The sequence below is a fragment of the Delphinapterus leucas genome, chromosome 20, assembly GCF_059928025.1.
Source record: "Delphinapterus leucas isolate spDelLeu-1000000601 "Yukka" chromosome 20, BTC_Dleu_Yukka2, whole genome shotgun sequence".
Classification (NCBI taxonomy): Eukaryota; Metazoa; Chordata; class Mammalia; order Artiodactyla; family Monodontidae; genus Delphinapterus; species Delphinapterus leucas.
The window spans coordinates 58,556,987-58,581,031 of NC_143148.1; the positions used below are offsets into that span (position 1 = coordinate 58,556,987).

The 24,045-nt window shown below is 54.3% G+C and overlaps 1 protein-coding gene across 1 annotated transcript in view; it reads right to left on the reverse strand.

Annotated features, from left to right (window-relative positions):
- Positions 1 to 6,766: 6,766 nt before the first annotated feature.
- The window catches only part of C20H16orf95 (chromosome 20 C16orf95 homolog), a 302,388-nt gene continuing 285,109 nt past the window's right edge, over positions 6,767 to 24,045 (reverse strand). Inside the window, exons 14-15 of the mRNA XM_089903389.1 lie at positions 16,781 to 16,836; positions 6,767 to 7,193 (exon numbers count right to left, since the gene is read on the reverse strand). The gene's annotated coding sequence lies outside the window, so the exon portion shown is untranslated. The remainder of the gene's footprint in view (positions 7,194 to 16,780; positions 16,837 to 24,045) is intronic.

A 24,045-nucleotide genomic window follows, 5' to 3' on the forward strand; every position in this document is an offset into this window, starting at 1 on the left:
CCAGCAACTTTGCTTCCACGGCCCAGGTCTTTTCAGTTGCACACAGAGCCCCATTGACTTCAAAGGCCAGAGGGGAGAGGACGTGGGGCCGGCTGACGGTGGAGGCTGCCCCTGTGTGAGGCCGGCATTTGCAGCCTGACCCCAGCAACAGGGCCAAGTATCCATCTGGACTGGAGGCAGAGGAGGAGAAGGGGGAGGATATCCCTTGAAAATGAAGACCGGCTCAGGCCACACTCGCGTGAAGGCGGACTCCAAAGGTGCAGGGGAGCCCCGCGAGGGGGCCCTCTTTGGTCCAGGAATTGTCCTCAGAGCCCCCATTCCCTGAGCAGGGACCACCCCGGCCCGTCAGAGTCAAACGCAAATCAGAAGGATGCCAGCGCATCCCTGTGAGGACGAGCTCGCTCTGGTAGCAGCTGCAGCGGGGAAGCGAGCGCAGCCAGAGTGAACTGGGCCCCGAGCACTGGGCCCGGAGCTGTGAATGGCTGGTTCCCAAAGCAGGCGGCTGGAAAATGGCAGAACCGGGGCTGGAAGGGGAGTCTTCTCTTCTGCTTGTCTTTTCCTGAACCACTTCCCAGGTAAGACCTAGCTGGGGACAGGGTCTATCATTCACTCATTCACACGCTCAGTAAATGTGCCAAGGCCTCCTGGGGGCTAGACCCTAGTCCAGCCTGTGAGACACAGAGGATAAGACAGAATCTAGAGTTTGATAGAGGGTACAGACCAGCACACCAACAACGACAACATAAGGACTGCAATTACTTACAATCCAAGGTATACACCCTAGTGTTAAAAGGTCCCCAGATGACTTACCGTGAAGGCAGATGTGAGTATCTTATTCCTACCATGGTTCCCCAATAAACATCATTTCTGCAAATGCAAAACAGGGAGCTACTCCCCGCACAGGAGACATCACCCCCTCTTTTGAACCTGATCTCCACGTTAAATCCCCACACTTCGGATGCCTTTATTAAAACATGCTTCCAGAACCTGAATCCAGCTTTAACTCCTGGCACCCAGCGTGATATGTACGTGGCCAGTCTGGTGCTAGCCTTCAGCATCTATTCCAGACACGGCACTGAGGGATGGATGTGGTAACACTGTCACAAGGGCCCGGCCATGGGTCGGTTTGCTCCGTTAGACTGCATCTTAACACAACAGATCCTCGTTGAACGCCTACTCTGAATTAAATGGTGACTTCACTCCATCCAAAGACGGTGAGATCTTTTAATGTAAATCCAAGTCAACTGAGGTTTCCAAAGGAAACCTGATGGTATCCTCAAGCTGGATCTCTGGCCGACACCCCGAGCTCCACGCACCCCCTCACCCCTCACCAACCCGAGCTTGCTGCGCCCCACGCTGGTTAACGTCAGCACCAGCCTTCCTCTTCCTGCTCAGAAACTCTGACCATCACTTACGACTCCTTCCTCAGCCGCCTCCCGCGTTTCCAAACCAGCACAGCTCAGCAAACACACTCGGCACCCTAGACGGCTTCCTTTCCAATCCTTCAACGTACGTGCTTTACATCCAGCTCCAAGTGTCCTCCCTCTTGGCCGACTGTCTAATCTCCTCCTTCACAGAGAGGATGGCTCACTGGGCATTCACCTGCCCACTTAAACACCTCTTCCCCTCCCTCCCTCCCTCCCTCCCTTCCCTCCTTCCTTTCTTTTTCTTTCTCTTTATTCTTCTTTCCCCCGCAAGATTCTGACATTCTCAGAACAAGAATGCAGATGGACCCCAGAATCAGGGTTCATTTTCTGAAGACTGTGACCATGCAGGCCCCTCTGGCCACTCGGTGCTGGCTCATAGTAGGTCTGCAGGGAATTCTTGTTGAGCAGAGGTGACCAGACTGTTCTGAGCCCAAGGCTGGGATTTGTGTGAGCGATGGCTCTTTCCCACCAACAACCTATAACTCGTAGGGCCCGTGGGGGGTTTCCTGGTTTGGCTGGTTATTCTACGACCATCCAGCACACCCAGGTCCCTGGGATGGAATTAGAATTTTGCTGCGGCGAGGGACCTCCTATTTACTATGGTGACGACCGCTATTTTATCAGTGCCAATGCTGGGCTGTGAGTCCTTTACACCTTTCGACAAGAACGCTTCCAAGATTAGCATCGTTATCCCCATTTGACAGATAAAAAGACTGGACACCAGAAAGGTGAAAAGGCTTGCCCGAGATCACCCAGCTAGGAGGCAAGGGGGCTGAGCTGAAAGCCTGGTGAGAACACTCCAGCTCCCCTTCCCGCCCTCCACACCTTGTTCCAGGTTGAACCCTCCGTCTCTTCCCGCAGCCTTGGGACCACACCTCTCCTTCATGGTCTCTGGACACTCGCCACATCACCTGGACGGTGGGACAGGCATCTCCGGGGACTTCAGATTCTCAGAGTGTCAGAGAGGCATCCTCAGGGATCACCTGCTCCCAGCACTCTTGCTTTGCAAACCGAGGCCCAGAAAGGCTTGGGGGCTTGTTCTGAGTCCTAGGTGCCGCCAGACCCAGAAGCCCTCAAGTCAGTTTTTCTTCCACCATTTTGCATTGGCTTGAACTTCCCCACTCTGGGAGAGCGGTGGGGGACAAAATCTCCAAAGTCCACAGCAGAGAAGGAGGGACAGCACTGGACGGATTCCTGAGGTGGCTCCAGCAGCCCTCCCGCTCACACGAGCGTCACATGGATCGCAGCCTCTGGGCCGGGTCAGCAGAGCCCGGGCACAGACCCAGAACGCTTGGCTGCCCGTCACGACTCCTTTCTACATTTCTCGTGCCCTTGCAACCCATCTCTTTTCTCCTTTCGAGGCTGTTTAAAGAATAAAATGAGAGACTCTGAAACAGGATCACAGATTCCGATGCCTACAGCAGCCAGGCATGTGCTTTAAATTACCAGAGTCTGGGCCAGGCGCAAGCCGGCAGGGAGCAGTGGGGACTGGAACACACTGAGAAGCACAGCCTTAGCCAAAGGGGATGCCCGCACCCACACCCAGCCAGTTGTTGCCACATCCGACTGCAGCCGGGCCTTCCAATTTGTCAAGAGAAGCCGGAGGTCTAGGTTTTTAAATAAAATATTCTGTTTTTAAGCGCTATGAAGCAATTTTTTAAAATGTAAATACACCTACTGACTGATTCAGCCCCCAATCCACCACTTACACCCTCTGCTTCAGAAAATTAAAATCTCTCCGGCAGGGACGTCACTGCGCCCCGAGCTGCACGCCAGCCCCACGAGGCCTGTTCTGTCATGGCCAAGCATAGAGGAAGGAGCCTTCTGGCCGAAACGACAACCGACATCAACTGTTTGAAATTAGGCATGTCTGTGCAACCTGCCACCCGTCTTCACGTCCGCAGTCTGCACCGCTATTAGCAGCTGGGCTTCACGGCGTGATGAGGACAGCAGGCAGAGGCCTGCACAGCGTCACCGTTCTCATCCTGTCATTAATGAGAGTCAGTTTACATGAGCGCCAAGTGCTGATAAGGGTGTCTGAGGCCCATCACTGTAGCTGCTCCATAGAGCAGACAATTTATTGGACAGCCAAGTCCAGCCCATTAGTCATGGACTATTAGAAGACGTTTCAGATGTTGTCTTCAAACCATCTTTTGAAACCCATTAGACATGAACTTCACGCAGGTAATAGCAGGGAGGGTGGGAGCTGAGGGTCGCCTGGCAGCCAATGCAACAATTTCCACCCAGACACCCGCATGGACTTTTCGAGTCTTGGTGCCTGGGGGCCAGGAGACCTGGGGGGGTGCATTCAAGGCAACCTCTAGCCAACTCTGGAGGCTTGAGGAGTCCCAGGGCACCTCCAGGCTTCAGTACGCTTCTCTGTAAGATAAGTGCATCGCACAGGGGACTCTGAAGACACCTTCCAGCTAGGGTGAGCTGACCGGAATCCCGTGTACTCGGGACTGTCCTGGTCTCACCACTGAAAGTCCCTCGTCTCAGGAAACCTAGCGGTCCCAGGCACACCCGGTGCTTCGTCACCTCACTTCCAGCTCTGACTTTTAAACACCCATCAGACCGAGGAACGTGAGGGCACCTCTCACTGTCAAAGCTCGGCAATAAACACCAAGGTGGCATGGACACGTCAGGAGTGGTCAGGCCTTCTGAGAACCTCACAAGGGCTGGTCCCTCTGTCAGGAGCCTTTGCCTAAATGCCTTGAGTTTTCATGACACCCGAAGTGGGTTGAAAAGTGGGGGGGGGGGGGCGTGAGAGCCTAAGTTCTTTGCAGATTCTTTTGTGGGAGAACAAACTATTGCTGTTTCCCTCTCGGGCTGAGTTTATTGCCACACACGTCTACTGAGGGGCTTTCTAAGTGCAAGGCCCTGGGGACGGGGACAGCAGGGAGTGGTCGCTGAGAGGAAGCCGCCTGCCCTCAAAGCTGACCAAGTTCCGTCAGGGACGCAGCTGTAGCACTGTGTATGGGGTCGTTTTCTACCCTGCCTTTGTGCTGTTTTATAGGAGGTAGAGAGGGATCAACGGATGTGACTTACGGTCTCAGGGACAACACGTACGTGAGCTCTCCAAGTGCTTCACGTAACATGACTCCCTGGGCTCCTGTTAAAATGCAGTTCTGATCCTGTGAGGCCTGAGCCTTACGTTTCTAACAAGGGCCTGGTGATGCTGAGGCTGGACCGGGGACCACACCTTGAGCAGCCAGGGGCTGGGTGACTGACTCCTGAGGCCAGAAGCTGGGTCTGACTCATCTTTTACCCACAGGAACAAACACGCTCTTCGGCGGAGTCAAGCGGATAGGGAACAGACGAGCGAGGCACCATTTAACCTGGCCTGACCGCCCAGACCCCCAGACCACGCTGCTCTCACCCCAGGCTCCCTGCAGCCCCAGACATCCCGTTTAGCCCAGTCCGCACGTCTGAGAATATTCGTCATGTTGATGGAACTGCCCCGGAACAGAACTGATCACGCAGGTAAAGATGACCGCAACCCAAGCCCAAGCCCTCTCCGCCCAATCCGCCAGGCCACAGAGGAGGTCCCGCCCCTTCTTCATCAGGCCCCAAGCAGGTGACTCCTTGGTTCTTCCCCCTTCTCCACACGCCAGCCTCCCCAGCGACTCGAGAACTTTGTATTTGTAAGCTACCTTTGCTCCAATTCGAAAACCATTAAAATAATCACAGATAAGTACAAGGATGTGCAATCTGGCTTGGTCTATAAATACGAAAAATTAGGAAAAGCCTTGTCAAAAATAGGGCTTGATTGAGTAATTTAAGGCATATCTATTAGATGGAACATTTGAGAACCATATTTTTGCATGTCAACCACAGGAAGTGATCACCCCATGATAGCAATTTTAAGTACAAGGTTGCAAAACTACCTAGAGAATATAACACTGATTTTGTGAGAAAAAATATTCCATAGAGGAAAGCTCAAGAGAAACTGTCTAAAAATCTTAACAGGTTGCTGTTGGGAGTGGGGGTCACAGTGTTTTATCTTCCAGTTTGTCCTTTGGTGACATAGTCAAACGTGGGGCTCTGGACACAGATTTCTGGGTTCCAATCCCAGCTCCACCACCAGTTAGCTTTGTGGACCCAGGCAGGGTCTGAGCCCGCCGTGCCTCAGTTTCCCCTCTGTGATATGGTTTGGAGGGCGGACCTCGGAAAGGTCTGCGGGGAACGAACCGGTCCAGGAATTAAGGGGGAGATGCAAGGACCCATCATGAGACAAACCTGGGGCGCCTCAGACACCCTCCTCAACCCCCGCTCAGGTACAACACGCACGTGCACGCACACACACGCCCTATTTCAAGCTCGACTGGCGCCCTGGTCCTGTCTGAGATGTGGGTGCCAGAGTAGGGCCTCGCCGCCTCTTTGCTTCTGTCTGGCCCTCGCCCTGCCCAGGGAGCAGGTGGCGAAGGAGCTGCAGGTGGGGAAGCAGCCTCTTCATGAAGACAGAGCTCCCGGCTGCGGGCCTCCCCTTGCTGGGTCAGCCCCAGGCTCAGGCTCCATGGGCAGTGTCCTGGGATGCAGAAGGGCAGGGTTGGCCACATGGGAAACCGAGGGGGCACCACCACTGTCCAGTTGTTTTCTGCGAAGGTCCCTGTGGGTCCCTCCGCATGACATCACAGCAAGCCTTTGTGCAGAAGGAAAAACAAAACCCAGGGGACTTGATTCGGCTCCGATATGCACATACACAGGTTGGGATTTTCTAAATGACAGCACCTGTTAATTGTCTGGTTAGGTATGACCTATTAAACATTTACCGCCCATTTCCTGTACACGTCTGGTGAGGCCGGCAGGAAATTTAGAACAAATTAAACAGCAGCTGCAATCCCTCATGCTTTAATGGTCCCCCCACGATTCTGTGCGGCATTGTAAAATATTAGGGGCAGATCCGTCAGGGACAGGAGGGTCTCCTCAAGCAAGCCTCCACGCCCTCATCCTCCTGCCAACCAGGCCCCATAAAGTTAAATTGGCCAGGGCGCATCTCCCCCTTCCCTGCTCCCCCACTGCCGTATATTTCAGGGGAGGCTTTTTCATCCGCACACCCCACTCACCCTCCTCTCTGTTCCCCCACCCCCTCCCAACCGTTCCCACACGATTTCACATGTGGTCCGAGAGGGGCACTTCCTGCCGTTATAAAAAGCAAAACCAAGACCCCAGCAAAAACAGGCTGTGCATAGAACACCCAAGTTGACAGTGTGAGAGAGAAGGCCTAATCCATTCCATATGACAAACAGCAGCGGCCCGCAGGGGAGGCCCAGCCCTGCGGAGAATTCACAACAGTCCCTCCTCCGCCCCTGTCCGCCTTCCCAACGCCCCCCCCCCCCACTCCCTCCTCAAGTGGACCCTTCAAAACAGGAGAAAAATATTCTTAGGAGCACGCCCCTAACTTTAAACTGATTATGTTTGGGTTTAATAGCCTACTATGCATTGTTCTTTCTTCACTTTGAAAATAAACTCTAGGAAGCATTAATGCAAATACAATATAAACACGCTCGTTCCTAAATTTTCGCATCTCCCTGGTGTGTTTGGGTTTGCGCCTTAAGATCGTGGCTCAGCTTGATGTAAGAACCAGATGGATCTTTAAATTGGAAGCTTTGCAAATAGCTCACCGTGTAAATAGACAGCTGTCCGGATGATGTGAGGGGAGGCGAAAGCACCCCCCAAGAATACGGCTGTTAGTAACCGCTTCCATTGTCCTTCTGGGAACAGCAGAACGGAGAAGGTCTGTCCAAGTCCTCTCCGGTGGTTCTGCTGAAAAAGGACAGACGTTGCCTCAGTTGTAGAAGGAGGTGTAATTACAGAGGTTCGGATTTTAAGACAATGAAAAGAACAGATTTCTGTGCCAACCATACTTTAGTCAATGTTTTCACATCTCTGTAGATAACCTTTGATGCTGGGTGATGGACAAACGTGCTTCATTCTTTCAGTCCCACCACTAGCAGCTCAGCCAGGGTGCCAAGCCTTAACCTGCTTATCAGCCACCACGTCCAAAATAGAACTTTTCGACTTCCTGTTTCCTACTTCCTGCTTCCTGCCCCCCAGTTCCATAAACCATTCTCCTTCAGAGGCGGTAAAAATGGAAAGGACGAGATGAAAGAGTCCGTCAAAAGATTTACACTGGCCCATAAAAGTCTCCTCAGTGTTCCATAGACTAAACTGTCAGTCCTGCCTTCACGGGAACTTTTACTGAGTAGTCAATCTGAATTTTGTCTATCATTCCATTAAAACCTATGAGGCCAACCGTTTGTGGTGTGGTTGTTCTGGATGACTTGACAAATTAGTCTAGTAAATTTTGGGTGTCTTAAGTACTAAATTAGGTCATTTGTTTAATGAGCCAATCCACTGCCCAGAGTTTGACCTCAGCCCACGAAGGGGAGTTCACATGGAGTTCCAAGGCGGGGGCCTGGGTCCCTCATTTGTCTTCTGCTTCTAGAGAAAGTCCTCTCAAGCCAGGACTGGACAACAAATTCCACCCTTAATGCTGACTTGTTAGTGACGATCAGCAAAGCAAACTCCTTTGCTCCAGTCCCTCTCCCTCCCATCCTCCTCCTGCACTGCTGCTGTCACGGTCACTGTCACCCACCTGCATCGCCTCACCTGCCCTCCCAGTGACCCCACAGTGGTGAGCTGGTGGCGTCACCGTCTCCTCTTCTAAATGAGAAAGTAAATCTTGGAAATGCTAATCTCCCCAAGGGCACATTCAATCTCTCAGCCTCACTCATCCGTTACCTCTTTCAATAAATATTTAGTAAGCATCCCCTAGGTGTCAGGCCTGGGGTTCCAGAGCTGACTAAGCCATGGTCATGGCTTTCAAGAGCTTCATCAGTCGGTTGAATAGTCACGCATATCAATAAATGTAATACAATTCTACAGTTGCCGTAATTCCGGTGGACCGAAGGTACACGTAGGGCACAAAGGAATAAGCAACCACCTTTGTCCTAACACGCTCCCTGAATTATGTACATGAAATCCAGCCTCTTCACTGATACCCACCCACCAGCATGGCATCCACTCACAAGTTTATGTGTGTGAACTTGTTACCTTCCAGCCATCAGAGCTTCCTTACTGGTTCTGGGCGTATATACTATAAGGGGATTGGCATTCACAGTCAGAACTCAAAAGAACGGCCAACCCCCCAACTGCTCTGTCAGTTGGCCACTGCTCCCTTCTGGGCAGAAGGACAGTGTCGCTGAGATATACAACCAAGAGCTCCTTGAGGGCACGACTGGGTCATTTTCATCCGTGACCAACAGTGCTAAAGACAGAACATGGAACATAGCAGTTTCTCCCTAAATGTCTATTGATTTGAAAAGCTTTGATTTGAATGAGTTCTTTGAACACCAGTTATACATGTAGGTTCTATGTGGTAACTCTCTGTTAACCAGATCATTCGATTTAGTGGAGTCATTGTTCCTTGTAGCACAAATGGGATGACATGAGCTTGCTGTAGACTCTCCAATAATGACCATCTTCGCTCAAGAATCGATCGTAGGTTTAGACATGCACAGAACCTTAATTTAGCAAGAGAGAGTATAGGGGCCATCTTCCGTTATTATTTTATCCAATATCCCCACACTTGGTAGCGTTCCATTTCCTGTCTGCCTTACTCTCCATAGTTAAGGACCGATCATCCCAAGCCCGGCGAGTAATCAATCCACAACACACGCTCCTCTGGGGCAATAGTTTGTTTTATTATTTTGTAAAGGGCTCCTGAGATAGCTAACTGGGAAGAGGGACTTCTGGGGGGTGGTACGCTGAGGACCCTTACAAAGGGTTGTCACATGTGGGACAACTGCAGTGTGACTGTCAAAGTGACAGCCTCCCGTGGCTGCCTTCACAAACCCCCACCCCGAGCCAGGTGGGAGTTCACTCTTCTGTCCTCTGCCTAAATATACACGGACAGGGTCAGAGGCCAAACCGGAGGTTTAGGTGTTTAGGAAAAACAAGAACCATTGAATAATTGCCTGGTGTACTTAGACCATGGGTGGTAACAATGCCAAAGAAATCGTTCGTTTAAACTTTCTGTATTTGGTGCAGGTATGTAAAAGCTCAAATCAGACACACACATACAGAGAGAGAGATTCGTGTATGTGCACACACATTGACATGGACCTTGAAAATAATATATGAAGGTAGAGGTAACCCTCAACGAGGGTCTGAAAGAGACTCTAAATCTGTCTAACTGAGGCGTCAATGTCCCCTCTTTCTGCCCCACCACCCCAGTCCCTACTGGTTCATCCCTTCTCTGCACGCCCTGGAGTGAACCAATCACCCAAACCAGGCTACAAGCGGGTTGAGGACAATGCCTGTGCTTTTTCCTCAATTTTAACTGAAGTGTTATAAACACATGGTAAAGCACGCAACAGCTTAGTGAATTTTTAAATATGTAAACCCTGGTGTAGCTACCACCCAGATCAAGATAGGGAGTATTTCCAGTACAGCAGGAGGCTCTCCCGTACCTCTTCCCAATCAACATCTCCAAGGGAACCCCCATCACCATGAGTACCATCAGTGTTGCCCGCTGTCTAACTTCACATGAGCAGAACCCCACAGTCTTGTGGTAGGACCTCCTTCACTCATTGTTAGCTTGTGAGAGACATTCGCGTGTGTGCAGAGGAGTTCTGTTCTTTTCTATTGCTGTGAACGTAATCCCTTCTGTGAATGTACCGCAATTTATTTACCCATTCTGTAACTGATGCACGTCTGGGATTTTCTCACTTGGGGTTATTGTGAACAAAGCTGCTATGGGTGTTTTTGGTCCACATGTGTCTCTGGTGGATGTACAGATTCATTTCTCTGGGGTGTATATGCTGGGTCATAGAATAGGTGGATGTTTAGTTTCGAAGGTACTGCCACCCGGTTTTCCAAGGTGTCTAATGATCATGCTGCTTGTAACAGGGCATCCACGGCTGTTTTTAACCCTTTAGCCCTGTGGGTTTAAGGCTATGTCTTCTTTCTTCTCAAAGCCTCCTTAATGTCTATTTGTCAACACTTGCCGAGCCTTCCAAGTGGCGGGTGTGTGAGCCTCCCTCCTTCCGCCGGCTGCCCCGTGAAATGAGCAGAGCGCGGCGGCTCGAAGCGCCAGTCTGGTCACGTGGCTTCCTTCACAGCTGGGTGGCATTTCAGATGCTCCATTTCCCCAAACCTCCATAAAGTGGCAGCAGCCATCATGTCTTCCACCTTCTAAGGTTGTCTGGGGATAAAATGAGGTAGGTAAAGCCTGCAAGGTGAGCAGCACAGTAAACGCTCCATACAAGGCAGCGATGGCGGTCGGCGCTGGCGTAAAAACGCCAGCAAAGCAGGCGTTGCCAGCTTGCGCACTCTGGCGTGTCGGGTGCTCCACGATGCTTACTGCCCCAGCATTCTGGGCTCCGCGTCGCCGCCCGGGGTCTCCTGTTCTCATCCAGCTCCGCGGGTGCAGGGGAGGTAGTAAGAACGCTGCTCCTGTCCACTCCTGGTAGGAGAGATCCTGGGGCCCCAGGGCTTCAGTGGTCCTTGTAAAGCCCAAGAGGAGCACCGGGGAGCAGACCAGGCACAGATGCCCCCCTCCTGGCACTGCGGCTCAAATCTCAATCCCGGCTCTGAGGGCTGAGTTGAATGCCACGTAGGAGGATGTTTTCCTTTCGGTCCTTTGCTTTGCTTTTTGGTTTCAGTAGGGGAAGCCCCCTCACCATCACCTCTTCCCACCCCCCTGAACAAAAACACCATTCTCCACGCTGAACTTTGCCCCGGCGCAGGGGGGTCTGGCTTCCTTTGCCACGAAGCCTGTCAGGTTTCGATTAGGCCAGGGAAACACCACAGGAAATGAGTCAAAGAAAGGAAGGCTGTGATTTTTTTTTAATTTCAAATACCAGATTTATTATTTTTTTTTTTAAATGACAGTGTCCCGACCGTGCCAGGTCGAGGAGGAATGTGGAAAATGTGCAACTCGAAACGTCTGGGGGGCAGCTGGATCCTCCAATTGTTTCTAATAAAAACCCATGGGAAGCTCTCAGCGGCCCCCAGGAAGACAGTGCACCCGCTGGAGGCCACGGACGCCGGGTCCTGGGCGACGTTTGGGCACAGAGGTGGCCAGTGTGGCTGGGCTTCTCCGACCTCCGTCTCCTGGCCTGGCCACGTGGCGGCCATGTGATGGGCTGGCCACCTTCCCTGCCTCCGAAGGGCTGTCATGACTACTTAACGCTCTAACCCTTGTGAACCTCAGTTCTTTTGCAGAAAGCACAGAATATACAGGCCATTCAAACCCTTCCATACACAAATGCCATCAGAACTGCCTGTGAGTGGAGGCGGCGTTAGCATGGTTGGGGCCACAGGTGTCGCATTCCACGCTGGCTCTGCCACTTCTGCGCTGTGACGCCCCGAGCGAGTGATAGAACCTTCCTGGGCTTCCATTTCTTCCTCAGCAAAGCAGGAGTTACTCGTTACACCTGCTCTGTGCCAGCCATTCTCAGTGCCTGCCATGGGGTAACTTAGTCCCCATCTAAGGAGGCGGGCACTCTTATTAGCCCCATGTTACAGACGAGGAAACTGAGGCAGAGACGTTAGACAAGTCTCCCTAGGTGACACAGCCGTGGTGCGATTACGTCAGTCTGTGCCAAACCAGAGAAACAGAACCAGAGGGAGACAGATAAGAAGAGATTTAGCTCAAGAATTGGCTTAGTGATAGTGGGGCTGGCCAGACAAGTCCAGAATCCGCAGGCCAGACCCCCAGGAGGGCAGCTGGTAGCTGGCACTGCGCAGCGCGTAGCCCTTTCAGACGGGCTTCTTTCCCTTAGCAATATGCTAAGTGCCGCTCCACGCTTTAGCATTTAAGCTTCCTCTGTGGCTTTTCAGGCCTTGAGAGCTCATTTCTATCTAGTGCTGAATAATATTCCACTGCCTGGACGTGCCACAGTTTATTTATCCGCTCACCTACCTAAGGGCATCTTGGCTGCTTCCAAGTTTTGGTGATTATGATAAAAGCTGCTATAAACATCCACGTGCAGGTTTTTGTGTGAACGTAAGTTTTCAATCCTTTGGAGAAATAGCAAGGAGCACGACTGCTGGATCGTGTGGTAAGAGTATATTTAGCTTTGGAAGGAACTGCCAGACTGTCCTCCAAATGTCTGTACCATTTTGCCTTCCCCCGATCATACTGCTAATAATACCTCCTTCTATGAAGGGCATGGTGTAGGGGTGGGTATACAGGTGGTGAGCTAACGCAGGTGAGCTAAGATCATCCCTGCCATGCACAGGTGTCCCTCTGTGGGAGCCTGTCCACACACCAGTCCTGCCCGGGGGGGACCGGCGGGGTGAAGTTAACCCCACAAGATCTCTGTTCTCTCCCAAGCTGCGGAGGCTTGCCGAGAAGCTCCCGGTGTAGACGGCGCCCCATGCCTCTCGGCAGCCACCCCAGCACACACTCTCTCGATTTCAGCCCAGGTCACAGCAGGTTCAGTTATTTGAACTGCTTCAGGCATCCGTGTCCTGCGGGCCTCCGGATAGAGAGGCCGGAGGAGACACTGAGGACGAAATCATGCTGCTCTGGCCTGGGCGAGTGTTTCTTACTTTTCATTTGCAAATAAAAACAATCAGGCCATCCAAGGCCAACAAACAGGGCTGCCTCCCCAGCTGCTCAGCTGGCTGGTCCCTCCCCAGCTGCAGGCTGAGGCCCTGGTGTAAGCAGGCCCCGTTAGGGCCTGGGACACAGGAGCACCTGCAAATCCCAGGATGGAGGCAGCCAGGCCCAGGGGAGGCCCGCACAGGGCCTTATGTAGCTCTTTAGGGCCCAGGACGTATTTTCCAGGTGAGGTCTATGAAAGAGCAGCAGTGATGGCGGTCCTCGCCATCGTCGGGGCAAGCGTCTCGAGTGCTTCCTGATCGCTTACTGCATGCCTCGCTAAGTGCTTTGCCCACAGTCTTGCGTGGCCTCCAAGCTGCCCCGTGACCTGGGTGCTGCTACAGGCACAGAACCTGAGGCTCGGAGGGGTCCCGTGGCCTGCCTGGGGTCACCAGCTGTTGAAGGCCAACCTGGGGGTTCAGACTTAGGTTTCCGTGACGCCAGGGCTCACGGCACATGGCAGTCCGTGAACAACTGTTGACAGGTAAACGGAGAGCAAGTGCTGTCACTTAGTATGGAAAAAGCCCTTCCGCGTCCTCGCTCCGGACTGACACCAGCAGCAGTGCACTGGACGAGGAGGACGCACAGCGCATCCACAAGCTTCCAACTTCCTGATGGGCTCCATTTAGTGTCAACATGGCTTAACTCTTTAACCAGATCATTGAAGCGCTGGCCCAGTGTCCCGGGCCTGGACACCCTCCCACCTTGCTGGAATGGTAATTCGCCAGCAGGCAGCCCCCGGGAGGCCCTGCCCTTCTTTTTAAAGAGGTTCCAAATGGCCCCCAAATCGTGTCTTTCTTCCTTGAGGCTCGGGCAATTTGGGTGTCACGGGGGCCTTTGTAGAGACGTCAATGGATTATTTCACGAGAAGAAACCCCCTCTTTACACCCTGACGTGGCTTCTGCTATGGAGATGAAAGATCCAGGGAGGCAGGCTGGAAAACAGATAATTCACGGGACTGTCAGAGCGCGATGATCTGAATTTCATTCACAGCAGGCAGAGCCAAGGGGAGGGGCCAGAGATCCCGCCCGGGGGTCTTGCTCCAGGGGGAAGCGGGCTGAGCTCTCAAGTGCCGAAGTGATAATCCAGCCCGCGGGGAGGGGTGGGGGGCGGACAAAGCTGGACATTTTGTCTTCACTGTCAGAACGCCACAAGCTCAGGAGCAGATGGAGTGGTGTCGGCAGTCGTAAAACGCCCCACCCCACCAGGGACAAGCAGGTTAACAGAAGGGATTGGCGCCATGCACGTCATAAAAGCCCTGCAGGCCTGTCATGTTCCGATAAATCTTGATTTGGTAACGGAACAGCGCTCTGGTTCCCAGCCTTGGGTTTCACAGGTGAGCCGTGGGCTGATGGATGGTGTGGAAGCCAGTGGGGGAAGGGGGCAGGGGGAACCTCACCCGCCCACCCCTACCCCCCCTTGGATTCCCAGCGCCAGGCAGGAAACCCAGCCTGCAAGAGGCCAGGGGAGCCGTGGGTTCTCTCTCCCCATCCACGCTGGAATGCTGCAAGGCCACCGGCTCCATCCTCATCTCCTGGCCCTCGTGCTGGTAGCAAACTGTAGGAGCCCAATAAGCACTGTCTCTTCTCAGTTAGGCTTCCGGGCTTGCCTACCCATCAGAGAGGGGCTGTTGAGGAAGACAAGGCCCTGCTCTGCACACACAGGCTTGCTAGCCCTGCCCGGCACCCTGCACCCCACATCAGCCCCCCGAGGAAGGCGCACTTTTTCAGAATCCATCCGCCCAGGGGGGGCACTTTGGAGCCATCTGTCCGTCCAGAGGTGCTGACGTTTGTATTTTGCATGAAGGCGCCATCTTGCTGGCAAGAGCCTGGTGAAATGTCCACTCTGAACACTTTCAAATAAAGGACAGGGCCCGGAGGTGACACGGATGAGTGGGGCAGGCCAGGTGGGAGGAACCCACGGCCTGGAGTCAGGTGCAAGAGGGAGCATCATGGGGTCATGCCCACCAAGGGCACATGATCCAGTGGTTGCCAGGAGGGACTCAGACCTTCTGACATTGAGAAGGAAGACACAATCTGGACTTCTCCTGATTAGTAAGTATTAAGGAGTCATTCAGATGTGAAATATGGTGCAGCATTTAGCAAGAGAGCCCAGGCAGGCAGCTTGGCCCTGACAGCCCCAGGCCTGGGTTCTGCGGTAGGATCTCAGAGCACAGAGCACAGAGAAGAAGGTCCTATAACTAAGGGGCTCACAGGAAGCCCCTTCCCCTCTGAGACCCAGTGGCCTCACATTTCCGGTCCTGCCTCCAAGCCGCCTGCCCACTTTCCTGTCTGCGCCCCCGCCACTGGTCCTCCTGGGCTTCACGGTGAGTTCTCTGCAGTTCCCAGAGGGACCCTGCTCTCTGGCCTCGGCCATTTCCCTTCCTGAGGCCCCTGCCCCCGCCTCCCTGCACTTGGACCCCACCTCCCACTGCACCTCACGTTTCAACTCAAACGTACGTTGTGTGCCTGTGGTCCCTTCTCCTTCCTCACTGCCCACTGGCCCCAAGTTGCAAACCCTTGGGCCTTGCCTGCCCACCCCCATCCTCTCCACCCCCACCGGGCCTTAAGCTCCCTGAGGGCCGCGGCCCCCTCCCTGAGTTATCCCAGTGTCCCCCCCCACCCCCGCCATGCCACCAGTTCCAGCCAGCCAGCAAGGGTGGCCCCCAGGGCTCAGACACACCCCGCCCGGGCTGGCCAAGCACCCCAGGGGGCCTTGGAGGTAGTGGTGACTCGGAACCAGGACAGAGGAGACACGAGGGGCGATGGCCAGCATCTAGTCCACGGCTGTCTGTTAACCAGTTGTGCACCATGGAGACGGGAAGCAGACTTGGGGGTCGTAGGTCTCGGGAATGAGGGGGCTGGGGGGATAGCTGAAGGGTGCAGGGGTGCTCTGAGGGTGATGAAACGGCCCCGAAATTTACTGGGGGATGGCTGCACATACCTGTGAGTATTCGAAACACCACTCAATTGTACACGTCACATGGGTGACTCGTATGGACGCAAATTATATCTCCGTGAGGCTGTTAGGAAAAGGCTTGAAAACGGAATCCCATGGCCTGTCATGACGGAAGGCAGTGGAGGGTAGGACCCCCAGGCGCCCTAGCTGTGCTATTCGCTGACGGGGGCCTGTCCCTCCCGCCTCCCTGGACCAGCGTTTCCTCGTGCAGGAAGGGTGATGAGCTGTGTGCCCCTTAGAGGGCGTTCAGACAATTAAACACGAGGTAACGGAGTGCAGTGCTTGGCACGACAACCTTGTAAATTCTCAAGAAATGGCGAGAAGGGAGTGATTATCGTTGTCCCAGCGTGAACGTGGACCAGGTGCCCGCGAGTCAGCACTTGTTTCTGCGGCAGCCCTGCCGGGCCGTCCCGTCAGCACCTGGCTGCTGGGGAGGGCGGGCTTCCTTCCTGAAGGGGTGGTGATGCAGGAGCCGCTGCCCTTCCGTCAAGGCAGCGCTGAGCTCTCCCCCAGAGATAAGCGCCGCCTGCTCGGCCACACCGTAATCGACAGCAAGCCCCCGGGCTCGTGAGCTCTCCTGGCTGCCAGGAGGAGCGAGGGCCGGAGGATGATTTATGAAAGAGAAGGAAATGTAATAATGCGTGGCCGGCCCGCCAACAGCATAAATCTCTCTGGGGATTGTGGAAAGGATGGATTCCTCCCTCTCTGGGCCTTGAGAAAGGGCATCCTCCAGGTTCACCGGAGTCTGAGAAATAACCACGGACATTAAATCAAAGCTTACCTGCACTCAAGTCACACAGGAACCCGCTGGCTGAGGAAAATCACCATCCCGTGGGCCTGAAACGAGGGGCTTGGGTTAGTGGCATGCTGGGAAAGAAGTCTGGCTGCAGTCAGGCGATGGATGAAGACCACCCAGCAGGGGCCTGGGTTCAAATCCAGACCCCACCACTCACTAGCTCTGAGGCCTTGGACTAGCTCCGGGTCCTCGGTTCTCTGCTTCAATTGCTTTCTCTGGAACCCCCGCATGGCATTCTAGTGGGGACTGCCTGGGCCACCTGAGTAAAGCTCTTGGGAGGGAGACTGGCTGCTACTGTGGCCGTGCATTTGCCCTGCAGCATCTCAGGTAATCACCAACACTCTCAAGAAAGAGGAATTATTATTAGTCCCATTCTACAGATATGAAAACAGAGGCCCAGAGCATGGCCTAACTCCTCCAAGGCTCCCCAGTGGGGACCGCCTGACCCTCACCGCACTGCCTTCCAGCAGGCTGAACCGGGAATTCGAAATCCTGCGGTCTTGTCTCTGACTTCTCACGGGTGGGTCCCAGGGCCTCCCGCACGGCCCTCACGCTACCATTTGTTAGGACTGACTGCAGCAAGAACAGATGTCCCCTCACCCCCCAGGGCCTCCACAGCGGCCACGCTCCAGTGGCCTCACACTTATCTCCGCGGGGGCTGTCCTCCGCTGTTCCTCTCCCCATCTGTCCCTCTTGCGCACTGTCCCTCTTCATTTTAATCGAGAAACGTCCATTTCGCCCCACCCAGGGTCTGCACAGTGTATTGGCAGCTTGGAGGTAGGAAACCCGAGCCGGGCACTTCTAGGGAGGGACCCCTTAATGGTTCTAGCAGATGCCGCAGGAGGGAGGGGGCCCAGGCAGCCCCCAGCTGCCCACCCGGAGATAACCCCTGACCCCCTACCTCTCTCATGGGGCCGTCAAAAAGCCCGAGCCCTGGGAAGGCCAATAAATCCTTGGGTGTTGCCCTCTCAGGATCCCGGCCCCTGCCTGGAAGAAGGCATTTAAACTTCTTAAAAGAACTCTTTTCTAAGCCTGCAGGAAGCCGCCTGGGCCCTCGGGGGGCTGAGGGCACGGGTTTCTGCGTCGGTTCTAGGACCTCAGCGCTGCAGAATTCCCTCTGTGCTTGGGCATCCTTGGCCCACAGCCAAGCAGCACCACCCAGGGGCAGGGCGGGGGTGCCTGGGAGCCAAGACAGGGACAGGCGGGCACTGTGCACCCCTTACGCAGGCTTACTCTCACTGCCCACAGAAGGGCCCCTCGCTTACCTCTGGGACACCCAGGGGAGAGGGCAAGAGTCCTTGGGCATAAAGGGGGTTGCTTATTATTCAAGAGGCCACCCAAGTTTAGAGGATAGTATGGAGCTTTTTAATTCCTTTTTAAGGTCATATATTCACATGGTCAAAAATTCAAGATATAAAAAGGTATCTCCCTCTCACCATTTCCCACAGACACCTTCCCAGGCCTACCAATATCTAGAGATCTTTTAGGAATATAAACATATAATTATGTGCATGTAAGTATATGAGTATGTATACTTACGTGTGTAAGTATACACACACACACACACACACACACACAATCTTGTTGCTTTTCATTCAACTACTTTGGTGATCATTCCATATTGTTATATAAAGAAACCTCATTCCTTTTCATGGTTGCATACTATTCCTTTGAATGGCCCATTCATCATCTATTTATTTAACAGGCCCCCTACTTCATGATAAGGGCCTTCATGATAAACATCCCACTTCCCATAGGCAGCATCCCCGCCATGGCCATCTGGGACTGCCGGGCACTCTCAGGCTCGTCCTCCTTTTTCCTCCTCACAGTCTCTGCAACCCCCTTTGTGGGGTCCAACTCCAGCCTGAGGCTCTGTTCACGGCTGGGTGAGACTCAAGGTCCTTCTGCATCTTCAGAAGCACTCTCCTTGCTGATTTTGACCTCCTTTCACACACCAGAGCTTTCTCTCACATCTATACCGGAAGCATAGTAGGTGCTGGATCATCCTCATTTAAAGGAGGGTAGGAAAGATAAATCCTCATGGAGGGAGTCCCCCTCCACATGCCTCATGGGTCATAAAAGAGCAACAGGTTTTGCCAGAGGGCACTGCACCTCTGCACCTGTCCTGTGGTGGGACAGGAGGGGCCCAGTGGAGCAATGGAGGATTTGGGATCTAAAGATGTGGGTTGGCCTGCTGGCCGTCCTGTCTATTAACCTGGGCCACCCTCAGCCACCCCCACCTGTCCAACAGAACAGAACACGCATGGTATGTTCACATGGCAGAAGCATTTAGCTGTTCAATCCTGGGCTCGGAAGTCAGCTCCAACTGGGTCCAAACTCTACCTCTCCTTCTTGGGCAGATACCTTTCCTCTCTGAGCCTCAGTTTGGATAAATGCAATAGGATGCCCTCATGGGCTTACAGGCTTATGTGATGATTAAAGAGATTAAATGCATACATCTAGCCACTCGGCATAAACTAGCGAACGGCAAGTGCTCAAGCCATTTTCGCTTTTATTGTTGTCATTGATGTTGTGCGCTTGGTGCCACAGCAGTGGTGGCTGATCTCTGGACACACTGCGCTCTTCTCCACAGACGTCCCCACAGATCTCCACGCCACTGGCTCAAACCCCAAAGCGCTAGCTGGGCTCGCAGACTTGGACAGCTGGCGGGGTCACCACGTCATCATTCTCCGCAGGTCTGTTCTCTTCCCAAGCTACCACTTGCGTCCTTGCTTGTTGGAGCACACACGATGGCTCTTTGCTGGGAGAATCCTGCCTGGAGGCAGGGGAGTGAACCAAATGACCTTCTGACCTCACTCCCAACCCCAACTCCAGGGTTCAGGATAGCCCAGCATGCACAGGGGCCCACAAAATGAGCCACACTTTCCGGAAGTAGGAGGTTATGCAGCTAATGCAGCGTTCCACAGCTCCCAGGGGCTTTTAGATAAGACTTGCTCCAGGCTCTTTTCTCCCCGGGACTTGTGGAAATCTCTGGGTCTGTCGGACATCAACTTGTCTCCTCCAGATCCCACCAATGACCTTCCATTGACCTTTGGATACCGGCGAGAGAAAACGTCATTTTTCCCCTAACCCACTGAACTCTCAGAAATGACAGAGTGACAGAGGCCAGCCTGGCCTTTCCCACCGTCGCTGTGGCTTAGGGAAGGCACCCACCCCCAGCGAGGCCACGTCACCCAGAGCCCCCTACACCGAAAATGAAGTGAGGTCTTCCTGAGAGGGTGTCTCCTGCGAGGCACGGGAAGAGCGAGCAGGAAGGCCACGGGGCAGCCGATAGGACACCTAAAGGAAGAGGAGGAAACGGCCAGTGGAGTCTAGACGCGTTATCTTGCCCCCTGTGCGGGCACCGGCCCACGCTCATCCATCGTCCCTGGAACTGACTTCCTGCCTCAGGATTTACACCAATGACTTCACCCTCTTGCTATCTCGACAGTCCCGCTGCTGCCCGCTCTGGGCTCTCAGGAATTAGAGGCCAGATAACAAGTCTAGACAGCTCAGAAGTTTTAAATGCATTATCCTCCAGGGGGAGGAGGATGGCTAGCGACTAGCTCTGGGGACTTCAAGGCTGAAACCCTGGACCGCGTTCCGGTTCTGAGTCTGTGTGGGGAGCGTAAGACAACCTCGCTCCGCCTGCCCCTCCGCCCCTCCCTCATCCCCAGCCGCCCGGAGGCTGAAACAGGCACAGAAGAGCCACTCACCACAGACTCTGCTCCACCCGCCATTCATGGGAGCTCCACACCCCACCTCCCTGCCCCCCGTTCAGGGAGGACCCTCGGGGCTGCCTCAACAGAGCTGGATGAAGTCCAAAGGGCCCTCGTGTTCACAACCAAGAGCAGTGGTGAAGCCGCACAAGTGGAAGGGAGCCCGTTCATTCAAACCTCAAGGGTCTCAGATGAAACGCTTGGTGCCCTGCTCGGCAGGTGACCTCGGCATGTACCCCCACCTGCCTGGGGGCCTATGCTGACCTGAATCAAATCCTCTCGCAAGCGACGTGGCAGCCCCCTTTGCCGCCTTCTCCCACCCTTTACGTGTTGAACCATGTCCTCCCCAAATTCCCATGTTGGAATCCCAACGCCCAGTACCTCAGAATGTGCCCTTATTTGGAAATATGATCCTTGCAGATATAATTAGTCAAGATGAGGTCATATTGACGAGGGTGGGCCTCTAATCTAATACAACTGCGTCCTGATAAAAGGGGGGCTGCGGACACAGAGGGCACATAGGGAGAGGCCATATAAAGACAACGGCGGAGATCACGGCGACATGTCTACAAGGCAAAGAGCGCAGGATGGCCAGGGAACCCCCGGAGCTGGGGAGGCCTGGAGCAGGTCCCCCTCGCAGACTTAGACGGAGTCAGCCCTGCCCACACCTTGGTCTCAGACTTGGGGCCTCCAGCCCGTGGGAGAGGACATTTCTGCTGTTGAAGCCCCCATGTGTGGTGCTTTGTTACTGCAACCCCAGCAAACTAATACACACCCCACCTTCCTGAAGGACAGGGCCAGGCGAAGGAGTGCCTGGGGGCTGCAGAGAAACTACAAGCACCCCCTCAGACTGCTGACAACAGAAGGCTTCCCTGCAGTTGTCCAAGCCACAAAGCTGTCCAGTCAGCAGCTCACAGCTGGAAGGCAGAGAGTGGCTCCGTGGGGACCCGGGAAGGTTTTGTCAGCTCAGGACACGGCTGGAGCATCACTGTTGGTGTCCAGCCTGTACCCCTCGGCAGGCGTCGTCCCAGACAGCAATGGCTTCCTCCGGTGCCTGCGGCCTTTTATGGCAGCTTTCTCTGCTACAGACGAGTGTTTGGCCCGCTCACAGACGGGCAGGCCAGAATTGCCAGGGGCCACTGTCCTTGGGAGCAGTCCTCAGTCAGTGACAGTGACCGCTGGTGGGCAACGTCCCAGCTCCCTGGCTGAGCAGCTGAGAAACTCCGAGGGCTGATCCACACAGTACCCCCCAAGCTCTCACTGTGGTCACAGGGCCAAGAATGCACCCGGCACTGGCCCCTCTCTTCCACCTCTCCTTCCCCGATGCCTCCTGAGGTCACCTTCCAAACAGGCGCACCCAAACTTGACCCTGGTCTGTGTTGGGGGAATCCAAACCGAGACAATGGGAGATTACACCTCGAGGCACAGAACGACCGGGAGGGGAAGGCACATCTCGGCTGCACACGAAAGGGGTGTGTGCCCCTGCGCACTGACTTCTCTGGGTGTCTCAGATAGAATATCTGTCCCCAGATGAACACCAGCCTGATGCGCGTCAAGGCAGAAGTTGCTGGTTCTCGCCAGTATCCATTCTCCTTCTTGGGGGATAATATTAACTGTAACTAGTAGGCAGGACCGTCCTTCCCAGAGACTCACCATCCCAGATGCCGTTCTTACTAAAGGTGCAAGGTGCCAGGCGGGTGTGACCCCGTGTCTAGACTCTGGCCAGTGGGATGGGAGCGAAGTGACGTGCCCACAGGTCCCCTTCCCCCCTCTGACTGGACGCAGCTGCGGCAACGGGAGCACCTCGTGCCCCTCAGGCTCATCCTCGTCCCCGGCTTCCCATCCTTCTCTCCTCCCCCCTCATCTCACACCAAGAAGGTGTGAGGGTTAAAAAACGCTGCAGAGAGTCTCGTATCGGTTTTTCTCCAGCAAAACCGACTTTGAAGCTTCTGACCCAAGCAAGCCTTTCATCCATTTTAGGAAGCCAGAGACAGATTTCATTTACATGAATCCAAAAATAATAAAGGGAGAGAAATAAATAAAGATTGAGAAAGATCACCGGTGAATCCCTGAACTTGCAGATCCAGGAAGTGTTGGGAAAGCCGGGCTCCTTCCAGGAAAGACCAGCCTGTTCTGATGAATTCTGGAAAGTGAGCCTCCCCAGTATGTGAGAGGTGACCAGACACCTGGTGTGGGGGCCACCGGGGGGCCCCTCTGCCCGAACCTGCAGGAGCCCCATTGGGAAGAATTTCCTAAGGTGACGATGAGCAGGAACAACGGGTGAGTCAGGTCTCTAACTGCCAGAGACGATCCTGACTTTCACAGCATGCTGCAGTGTTCAGAAGGTCCGTGTCACGCGGAGTTAAGCTGTGTGAGGCTCGGAGGCTGACGAGCAGCCCAAACCACTTCAGACTGATGTCCTGCACCATCCCCCGCAACGGGGCGAGCAGGCGGATTCGTATCTAAGATCGCTGTGGGTCCGGCTGCAGGGCCCCTGCCCTGCTTGTTGGCTGCACAACAGCCAGTTCAGGGGCCGCACTTCATCCCGGCTGGTCCGAGTGCATCCTTAGGGCTACAGGGAGGAGCTCAAGATCTGCTGGGCCCACTGTGCTGACCATGCCCCTCTTCCTAGGAGCGAGAGCACAGTTCTGGTTCTTCCCAGCTGTGTGCCCTTAGACAAGGCACTTAGCTTCTCTGAGCTGCATTCGGCACGTCTCTTAAGTGAAGTCAGTACCCCTCTCTTACTGGGTACCTGTGAAGACTGGATGAAGTCACATGACTGTGGGCTAATGTCTGAGTCCCTTCGGGCTGCTATCACAAAACAGTACAGACTGAGTAGCGTAGAAGCAACAGAAGTCCATTTATCACAGTTCTGAAGGCTGGAAGGTCGAGACGAGGACACTAGCACCGTCGAGTGACAGCCCTCTTCCGGGTCACAGACTCTCGCTGTGTCATCACGGGACAGAAGCAGGGAGGGAGCCTGCGGGGTCTCTTTTACGAGGGCGCGAATCCCCTTCGCGAGCCTCCACCCCTGTGACCTCATCACCCCCCAGGGGCCCCACCTCCCAACACCATCGTTAGGATTTCAACGTGTGAATCTCAGGGGGACACAGGCATTCAGACCACAGCAGGTGATATCTGGTGCACGAATTTCCTATCCAGTCTCCTCCTCTACCATTTCCCTTCAAGAGCCGTGGACAGAGAAACTGGGCTGCTACGGGCCTGGGGCAGATGGAAGGCGGTGCGGTGTGAATGCGAAGCAGGGGGTGTGTGTGAAGGGTGTGTGGGGGTGCCATGTGCTGTGCGAATGAGGTGTGAACGTGAGGGGATAGAAGCGTCCCTGGACAGGAAGCCAGGAGCACTGGATGGGTGGGAACATTGAAAGAAAAGTTCCAGTTTTACAGTTGACGCTATCACTGTGGAGCAGGAACGCATACTTCCTGTGGGAGCGGTAGGGGTATAAAGCACACACAGGAGGAGGGACCCGACTTCCCACAGAAGTTACCCTGGGGAGGGACGGAGGGAGGGACG